The sequence below is a fragment of the Nicotiana tabacum genome, chromosome 11 (genome assembly GCF_000715075.1).
Source record: "Nicotiana tabacum cultivar K326 chromosome 11, ASM71507v2, whole genome shotgun sequence".
Lineage (NCBI taxonomy): Eukaryota > Viridiplantae > Streptophyta > Magnoliopsida > Solanales > Solanaceae > Nicotiana > Nicotiana tabacum.
Window position 1 is genome coordinate 21,332,944 of NC_134090.1, and position 11,046 is coordinate 21,343,989.

Consider the following 11,046-nt stretch of genomic DNA (forward strand, 5'->3'; position numbering starts at 1 on the left):
GTAGCACATAGGATGCCGAAAGATTGTCTATTATTTTCAGGTTGCTTGTCCTAGACGGACCCAACCCCTGTGTTGAGTCCCCTAAGTCAAATGCACATGATGCAAATAAACGTTCCTACTAGGGATCCGGCATGTGGCTTTGTTATACTAGGTTCAGACCTGGGTGTTTGTTCTAGACCTGGCTTACCCGAGCGGACAGCTCGAGCCGAGGGGGGCAGCGTACCGGGAATACAGAAGCTTCGCCGGCTTAGCAACTTGTCCGAACCTCGTTCTGAATTGGGATTTGACACTATACAGAAAAGAAGTCATACGAAGTACACCCTTCTTCATGATTTAGAAGACTCAGAAAGGATATGGGTTTCGGCACAGTTTATACACAGTTCACATAATATCAAAGCGGTAAAAGCAACATTTAGCACATTAGGCTCAAAACATGTAAAAATCAGATAAAGCCAAATATAACAATTTATCTAAGCTCGAATTTCTAACCCTGAACCAGTGGTTCTGGGTTAATATCCCCAGTGGAGTCGCCAGAGCTGTCACACCTCCTTTTTCCGCGCTCGGGGGGCGCAGGGGAGTTTTTTCCAATTAAAGGACAATCGAAATGGGATTGGTTTATTTATTTCAGAGTCGCCACTTGGGAGATTTAGGGTGTCCCAAGTCACCAATTTTATCCCGAATCGAGGAAAATAATGACTCTATATTACAGTCTGCGTACCAGAAATCCAGATAAGGAATTCTGTTAACTCGGGAGAAGGTGTTAGGCATTCCCGAGTTCCGTGGTTTTAGCACGGTCGCTCAACTGTTATATTTGGCTTATTTATCTGATTTTTAATACAATATGAACTTATGTGCAAATTTATCTTTTAACCGCTTGATTATTATTGTTTTTACAAGAATGTGAACATCGCTTAAAATATATCTTTGGACTGTGTCACATGAAATGCACCCACGATCCGAAACATATTTTATTTGATGTTTTAGGATTTGGATTTGGGTCGCATGAAATGCACACCCGAGTTTAAGAAAATTAAATTATTAAAGACGCGCCTAAAGCAACTAGCGCATTATTATTTTGCAGAGGCCGTGAAATTCGCTAAACAACCCTCCTGAATTCTAAGTAATTTAAACAAGTATTTACTGAGGGCCCCACAATTTGTGTTTTTATTTGGCGAGGCTCATCTCATTCTTATTTTTTTAAAAAAGAATTTGCAACGTCATGAAAATGCATCTCGGGCCACGCCACAATCAATGCGCCCGTGACTAAAGACATATTTCGACTCCGTTGAGATTTGGATTTGGGTCACATAAATGTGCACCCGAGTTTAGGGAGATAACATTATTAAAGGCGCGCCTAAAGCAACTAGCGCATTATTATTCTTGGGGTAGGGCCGTGAAACTTGCTAAACGGCCCGTCCCGGAATCTAAGTATTTAATATATACGTTTAGAGGGCCCCGCGGCTTGTGCATTTTTTTCTTTTTATTTCTTTTTATTTTTTGCGAGGCTCGTCTCATTTTCACTTTTTAAGGGCAAACTTAAAACAACTACAATTTCCTACTAGTGAAGCCATCCGAGATTAAACAAAAAAACGATTCTAACCGGTAATAATATCCATGAAAAAATGAAAAATAGAATAACCTCGTTCATATGCTCACATTAACTTTGAGCATGCAGTAACTAAACATAAAATACCATTTTTAACACAACAACAAAATTGCATTGTTGACATTCATACATATCGAATATTTTCATTTATTGCCTTGAACCATAATATGCAAAATGAATGAAATGAAACAAAGGATGAAGAACACCAACCTTCGAACCTCGACAATCCTAGAACGACAAACAGTGCTTCCTACGGAACTCGAACCGGACCTCACTCGACGAGAAATAATGATGAAACCTCGGACAAACACCTCGACGTACCGGACCTCGACGGAAAACAGAAAACTCGGCAAGGCGGGATCGCGGCAACCCACAACTGCTCGCGAAAGACGGAACGACGTCGACAGCAGTAAGGTCGACGCGGGGGGGCTACTGACGGACCTGTTTGGTGGTGTACGCCGGTGGCTTTGGACGCGAGGGTTTTGTTGGTGGTTTTGGACGTGAAGGGGTGGCGTGTGGGCAGTAATGGAGGAGTGGGTGTCGCGGACGTGAGGGAGTAGTCTTTTGGACGTGGGGGGGGGGGGGGCTAGGGTCGTTGGGTCGTCGACTGGTGGTGGTCGATGGTGAAGCCGGTAACTGGAGGTGGAAGGGTGGTTGTTCTTGGTGGTTTTGGGCAGTAGGGTCGACGCGGTGGAGCTGGAGGTTGCTGGGGTTGTTGAGGGAAGTTGGTCCGGTGCTGGGGGAAGGTGACGGGGAGGTCTGTGTGTTTGGACGCTGCGAGGAGGTTGACGACGGGTGAGTAGGGGTTGTTTGGTTCAGACGGTGGTCGACGAGGGGAGGGGAACTGGTGGTTATGGGCAGTGGGGGTGCTGGGGAATGTGACGGGCGGTCGGCGATGGAGGTTTTGGGCGTGGAGGTAACCGGAAGGGATCGGAGGGTTTTTGCCCTGGTTTTCGTAGGGTTTTTTTTTATTTTTCTTGAGGAAGAAGACGAATGCACAGTAACCTTTTTCAAAAAATTTTCAAAATCCCCCCTGTCAAATGTGTTAGTCCGTGTATTTGTATAGTCTCTGCCCAGAAAAATGAGCCCACGCGTTGTGGGGTTCAAGGCATATGTCCCCCACGCGTGGTGGGGTTCCCCACGTGTCCTGGACACGGTTTATTATGGGTTAGGTCCGAAATTAGGCCTAAAACCGGGTAGTTTGAACCCGAATATTATTCTTTTGCCCGGACCCGAGAAATAGGAGAACGTTGCTTAACTAGTCCTATGTAAGCAAAATAACTATCAAAAATAAGACTAGTATTCCAACAAAACTATATATTTTTAAAATTTTTTTTTTAAGGATTTAAAATAGCTACAAAATATTGATAAAACTATTTTTGTAATTTTCGTAAATATTAAGATAAAATATGAAGTAATATTTTTGTACTTTTTTCAAAACTATAAAATATTAATAAAACTATTTTTTTGTAATTTTCGTTTTTTGATAAAGACAAAAATATGAAGTAATATTTTTGCATTTTTCAAAATTATAATGACTGCAAACATTAATAGAACTATATTTTTTGTAATTTTCGAATTTATATAAAGCACCAAAATAAAGTACAATTTTTGTATTTTTCAAGTTTATGAGAGATACATAAACTAAAATTTATATTATATATTTTTGAAATTTTCTTTTTGCAACGAAATAAAGTAAAAATAGTTAAAATAGCTATACTAGACCCAATTTCACATATTCATGCTAAAAATGTGAAAATTCTCGGGAGGGTCAAAAATCACGTGCTTACAGCTGCCCCTCTTTGACTGGAAACACGAAGAGTTTTCCGACAAAGAACGACTAGACGTGTTTTTGACCCGATAAGTTCGAAATAACACCCTTCAATGCCAAGGGCCTTCGCCAAGAGCGACCTCCATCGAACGACGACGGGTTACTATTTCGATAAGTTCGATATAACAACATTTAAGGCCAAGAGCCTTCACCAGAGAAGAGTTCGACCTCGATCGAATGACGACGAGTTACTATTTTGATAAGTTCGAAATAACACCCTTTAAGGCCAAGGACCTTTGCCAAGAGAAGAGTTCGACCTCGATTGAAGGACGACGGGTTACTATTTCGATAAGTTTGAAATAACACCCTCTAAGGCCAAGGGCCTTCGCCAAGAGAAGAGTTCTACCTCGATCGAATGACTACGAGTTACTATTTCGATAAGTTCGAAATAACACCTTTTAAGGAAAATGGCCATCGCCAAGAGAAGAGCTCGAACTTAATCGAACGACGACAGGTTACTATTTCAATTAGTTTGAAATAACACCCTTTATGGCCATGGGCTTTCACCAAGGGAAGAGCGACCTCGATCGAACAACAACGGGTTACAATTTCGATAAGTTCGAAATAATACCCTTAAAGGCTAAAGGCCTTCGTCAAGAGAAGAGTTTGCCTTCGATCGAACGACGACGGGTTACTATTTCGAATAGTTCGAAATAACACCCTTTAAGGCCAAGGGCCTCAACCAAGAGAAGAGAAGAGCTAGACCTTGATTGAACGACGATGTGTTACTATTTCGATAAGTTCGAAATAACACCCTTTAAGGCCAAGGGCCTTCGCCAAGAGAAGAGTTCGACCTCGATTGAATGACGACGAGTTACTATTTTGTTTAGTTCGAAATAACACCCTTTAAGGCCAAGGGCCTTCGCCAAGAGAAGAGCTCGACCTCGATCGAACGACGACGGGTTACTATTTCGATAAGTATGAAATAACACCCTTTAAGGCCAAAGGCCTTCGCCAAGAGAAGAGTTCGACCTCGATCAAATGTCGATGGGTTACTATTTTGATAAGTTCGAAATAACACCCTTTAAGGCCAAGGGCCTTCACCAAGAGAAGAGCTCGACCTCAATCGAACGACGACATGCTACTATTTCGACAAGTTCAAAATAACACCCTTTAAGGTCAAGGGCCTTCGCCAAGAGAAGAGTTCGACCTCGATCGAACGACGACGGGTTAATATTTTGATAAGTTCGAAATAACACCATTTAAGGCCAAGGGCCTTCGTTAAGAGAAGAGTTCGACCTCTATCGAATGACGACAGGTTACTATTTCTATAAGCTCGAAATAACACCCTTTAAGGCCAAGGGCCTTTGCCAAGAGAAGAGCTCGACCTCGATCGATCGTTGACGGGTTACTATTTTGATAAGTTCGAAATAACACCCTTTAAGGCCAAGGGCCTTCGCCTAGAGTAGAGCTTGACCTCGATCGAACGACGACGGATTACTATTTCGATAAGTTCGAAATAACACCCTTTAAGGACAAGGGCCTTCTCCAAGAGAAGAGTTCGACCTCGATCGAACGACGACGGGTTAATATTTTGATAAGTTCGAAATAACACCATTTAAGGCCAAGGGCCTTCGTTAAGAGAAGAGTTCGACCTCTATCGAATGACGATAGGTTACTATTTCAATAAGCTCGAAATAATACCCTTTAAGGCCAAGGGCCTTCGCCAAGAGAAGAGATCGACCTCGATCGAACGAAGACGGGTTGCTATTTCGATAAGTAAGAAATAACACCCTTTAAGGCCAAGGGCCTTCGCCAACAAGAGAAGAGTTCGACCTCGATCGAACGACGATGGGTTACTATTTCGATAAGTTCAAAATAACACCCTTTAAGGCCAAGGGCATTCGCCAAGAGTAGAGTTCGACCTCGATAGAATGACGACGGGTTACTATTTCGATAATTTCAAAATAACACCCTTCAATGCCAAGGGCCTTCGCCAAGAGCGACCGCTATCAAACGACGACGGGTTACTATTTCGATAAGTTCGATATAACAACATTTAAGGCCAAGGGCCTTCACCAGAGAAAAGTTCGACCTCGATCGAATGACGACGAGTTACTATTTTGATAAGTTTGAAATAACACCCTTTAAGGCCAAGGACCTTTGCCAAGAGAAGAGTTCGACCTCGATTGAACGACGACGGGTTACAATTTCTATAAGTTTGAAATAACACCCTCTAAGTCCAAGGGCCTTCGCCAAGAGAAAAGTTCGACCTCGATCGAATGACTACGAGTTACTATTTCGATAAGATCGAAATAACACCTTTTAAGGAAAATGGCTAATGCCAAGAGAAGAGCTCGACCTTGATCGAATGACGATGGGTTACTATTTGAATAAGTTTGAAATAACACCCTTTATGGCCATGGGCATTCACCAAGATAAGCTCGACCTCGATCAAACAACAACGGGTTACAATTTCGATAAGTTCGAAATAACACCATTTAAGACCAAGGGCCTTCGCCAAGAGAAGAGAAGAGCTAGACCTCGATTGAACGACGATGGGTTACTATTTCAATAAGTTCGAAATAACACCCTTTAAGGCCAAGGGCCTTCGCCAAGAGAAGAGTTTGACCTCGATCGAATGACGACGGGTTACTATTTTGTTTAGTTCGAAATAACACCCTTTAAGGCCAAGGGCCTTCGCCAAGAGAAGATCACGACCTCGATCGAATGCCGACTGGTTACTATTTTGATAAGTTCGAAATAACACCATTTAGGGCCAAGGGTCTTTGCCAAGAGGAAAGTTCGACCTCGATTGAATGATGACGGGTTACTATTTCGATAAGTTCGAAATAACACCCTCTAAGGCCAAGGGCCTTCGCCAAGATAAGAGTTCGACCTCGATCGAATGACGACATGTTACTATTTCGATAAGTTTGAAATAACACCCTTTAAGGCCAAGGGCTTTCGCCAAGAGAAGATTTTTACATCGATCAAACGACGACAGGTTACTATTTTGATAAGATCGAAATAACACCATTTAAGGCCAAGGGCCTTCGTTAAGAGAAGAGTTCGACCTCGATAGAACGACGACAGGTTACTATTTCGATAAGTTTGAAATTACACTCTTTAAGGTCAAGGGCCTTCGCCAAGAGAAGACATCGACCTCGATCGAATGAAGACGAGTTGCTATTTCGATAAGTGCAAAATAATACCCTTTAAGGCCAAGGGCCTTTGCCAAGAGAAGAGTTCGACCTCGATCAAATGATGACGAGTTACTATTTTGATAAGTTCAAAATAACACCCTTTAAGGCCAAGGGCCTTCACCAATAGAAGAGCTCGACCTCGATTGAACGACGACGTGTTACTATTTCGATAAGTTCAAAATAACACTCTTTAAGGCCAAGGGTCTTCTCCAAGAGAAGAGCTCGACCTCGATCGAACAACGACGGGTTACTATTTCAATAAGTTCAAAATAACACCCTTTAAGGTCAAGGGCCTTCGCCAAGAGAAGAGTTCGACCTCGATCGAACGACGATGGGTTACTATTTCGATGAGTTCTTAATAACACCCTTTAAGACCAAGGGCCTTCGCCAAGAAAAGACTTCGAACTCGATCGAACGATGATGGGTTACTATTTCGATAAGTTTGAAATAAAACCATTTAAGGACAAGGGTCTTCGCCAAGATAAGAGTTCGACCTCGATCTAACGAAGACGGGTTGCTATTATGATAAGTTCGAAATAACAACCTTTAAGGTCAAGGGCCTTCGCCAAGAGAAGTGCTCGACCTCGATCGAACGACGATGGGTTACTATTTCAATTAGTTTGAAATAACACCCTTTAAGGCCAAGGGCCTTCGCCAAGTGAAGAGCTCAATCCCGATCAAACGATGACGGGTTACTATTTCGATAAGTTCAAAATAACACCCTTTAAGGCCAAGGTCCTTCGCCAAGAGAAGAGTTCGACCTCGATCGAACGACGACAGGTTACTATTTCAATAAGTTGGAAATAACACCCTTTATGGCCAAAGGCCTTCGCCAAGAGAAAAGTTTATACTCGATCGAATGACGACGGGTTACTATTTTGATAAGTTCGAAATAACACCCTTTAAGGCCAAGGGCCTTCGCCAAGAGAAGAGTTTGACCTCGATCTAACGACGAAGGGTTACTATTTCGATGAGTTCGAAATAACACCCTTTAAGGCCAAGGGCCTTCGCCAAGAGAAGACTTCGAACTCGATCGAACGATGATGGGTTACTATTTCGATAAGTTCGAAATAAAACCATTTAAGTCCAAGGGCCTTCACCAAGAGAAGAGTTCGACCTCGATCGAATGAAGACGAGTTGCTATTTCGATAAGTGCGAAATAACACCCTTTAAGGCCAAGGTCCTTCGCCAAGAGAAGAGTTCGACCTCGATCAAATGATGACGGGTTACAATTTTAATAAGTTCGAAATAACACCCTTTAAGGCCAAGGGCCTTCACCAAGAGAAGATCTCGACCTCGAACGAACGACGACGTGTTACTATTTCGATAAGTTCAAAATAACACCCTTTAAGGTCATGGATCTTCGCCAAGAGAAGACCTCGACCTCGATCAAACGATGATGGGTTACTATTTCAATAAGTTCAAAATAACACCCTTCAAGGTCAAGGGCCTTCGCCAAGAGAAGAGCTCAACCTCGATCGAACAACGATAGGTTACTATTTCGATAAGTTCGAAATAATACCCTTTAAGGACAAGGGCCTTCGCCAAGAGAAGAGATCGACCTTGATCGAACGACGACGGGTTACTATTTCGATAAGTTCGAAATAACACCCTTTAAGGCCAAGGGCCTTCGCCAAGAGAAGAGCTCGAACTCAATCGAACGATGACGTGTTACTATTTCGATAAGTTCAAAATAACACCCTTTAAGGTCAAGGGCCTTTGCCAAGAGAAGAGTTCGACCTCGATCGAACGACGATGGGTTACTATTTCGATGAGTTCGAAATAACACCCTTTAAGGTCAAGGGCCTTCGCCAAGAGAAGAGTTCGACCTCGATCGAACGACGATGGGTTAGTATTTCGATGAGTTCGAAATAACACCCTTTAAGACCAAGGGCCTTCGCCAAGAGAAGACTTCTAACTCGATCGAACGATTATGGGTTACTATTTCGATAAGTTCGAAATAAAACCATTTAAGGCCAAGGGACTTCGCCAAGAGAAGAGTTCGACCTCGATCTAATGACGACGGGTTGCTATTATGATAAGTTCGAAATAACAACCTTTAAGGTCAAGGGCCTTCCCTAAGAGAAGAGCTTGACCTCGATCGAACGACGATGGGTTACTATTTCGATAAGTTCGAAATAACACCCTTTAAGGCCAAGGGCCTTCGCCAAGAGAAGAGCTCGACCTCGATCGAACAACGACGAGTTACTATTTTGATAAGTTCTAAATAACACCCTTTAAGGCCAAGGGCCTTCGCCAAGAGTAGAGTTCGACCTCGATCGAACGAAGATGGGTTACCATTTTGATTAGTTTGAAACAACACCCTTTAAGGCCAAAGGCCTTCACCAAGAGAAGAGCTCGACCTAGATCGAACGATGACGAGTTACTATTTCGATAAGTTTGAAATAACACCCTTTAAGGCCAAGGGCCTTCGCCAAAAGAAGAGCTTAACCTCGATAGAATGATGACGGGTTACTATTTTGATAAGTTCGAAATAACACCCTTTAAGGCCAAGGTTTTTCGCCAAGAGAAGAGTTCAACCTCGATCGAATGACGACGGGTTACTATTTCAATAAATTGGAAATAACACCCTTTATGGCCAAAGGCCATCGCCAAGAGAAGAGTTCGTACTCGATCGAACGACGACGGGATACTATTTCGATAAGTTCGAAATAACACCCTTTAAGGCCTAGGGCCTTCGCCAAGAGAAGAGCTCAACCTCGAACGAACGATGACAGGTTACTATTTCAATAAGTTCGAAATAACACCCTTTAAGGCCAAGGGCCTTCGCCAAGAGAAGAGCTCGACCTTGATCGAACGACGACGGGTTACTATTTCGATAAGTTCGAAATAACACCCTTTAAGGCCAAGGGCCTTCGCCAAGAGAAGAGTTCGACCTCGATCGAATGACGACGAGTTACTATTTTGATAAATTCGAAATAACACCCTTTAATGCCAAAAGCCTTCACCAAGAGAAGAGCTTGACCTCGATCGAACGACGACGGGTTACTATTTTGATAAGTTCGAAATAACACCCTTTAAGGCCATGGGCCTTTGCCAAGAGACGAGTTCGACCTCGATCCAACGACGATGGGTTATTATTTCGATAAGCTCAAAATAACACCCTTTAAGGCTAAGGGCCTTTGCCAAGAGAAGAATTCGACCTCAATAGAATGATGACGGGTTACTATTACGATATGTTTGAAATAATACCCACTAAGGTCAAGGGCTTTCACCAAGAGAAGTGCTGGACCTCGATCGAACGACGATGGGTTACTATTTCAATATGCTTGAAATAACACCCTCTAAGTCCAATGGCCTTCGCCAAGAAAAGAGTTCGACCTCGATCGAACGATGACGATTTACTATTTTGATAAGTTCAAAATAAAACCATTTAAGGCCAAGGGCATTCGCCAAGAGAAGAATTCGACCTCGATCGAACGACGACAGGTTATTATTTCGATAAGTTTGAAATAACACCCTTTAAGGCCAAAGGCCTTCGCCAAGAGAAGAGTTCGACCTCGATCAAATGTCGATGGGTTACCATTTCGATAAGTTCAAAATAACACCCTTTAAGGCCAAGGGCGTTTGCCAAGAGAAGAGCTCGACCTCGATCGATCGATGACGGGTTACTATTTCAATAAGTTCTAAATAACACCCTTTAAGGCCAAGGGCCTTCTCCAAGAGAAGAGCTCCACCTCGATCAAATGACGACGGGTTACTATTTTGATAAGTTCGAAATAACACCCTTTAAGGCCAAGGGCCTTCGCCAAGAGAAGAGTTCGACCTCGATCGAACGACGACGGGTTTATATTTTGATAAGTTCAAAATAACACCATTTAAGGCCAAAGGCCTTCGTTAAGAGAAGAGTTTGACCTTTATCGAATGACGACAGGTTACTATTTCGATAAGCTCAAAATAACACCCTTTAAGGCCAAGGGCCTTCGCCAAGAGAAGAGCTCTACCTCGATCGAACGAAGACGGGTTGCTACTTCGATAAGTTCGAAATAACACCCTTTAAGGCCAAGGACCTTCGCCAAGAGAAGATCTTGACCTCAATCGAACGACGACGTATTACTATTTTGATAAGTTCAAAATAACACCCTTTAAGGCCAAGGGCATTCGCCAAGAGAAGAGTTCGACCTCAATAGAATGACGACGGGTTACTATTTCGATAAGTTCGAAATAACACCCTTCAATGCCAAGGGCCTTCACCAAGATAAGAGCTCGACCTCGATCGAACGACTACGGGTTACTATTTCGATAAGTTCGAAATAACACCCTTTAAGGCCAAGGGCCTTCTCCAAGAGAAGAGCTTAACCTCGATCGAACGATGACGGGTTACTATTTTGATAAGTTGGAAATAACACCCTTTAAGGCCAAGGGCCTTCGCCAAGAGAAGAGTTCGACCTCGATCGAACGACGACGGGTTACTATTTCAATAAGTTGGAAATAACACCCTT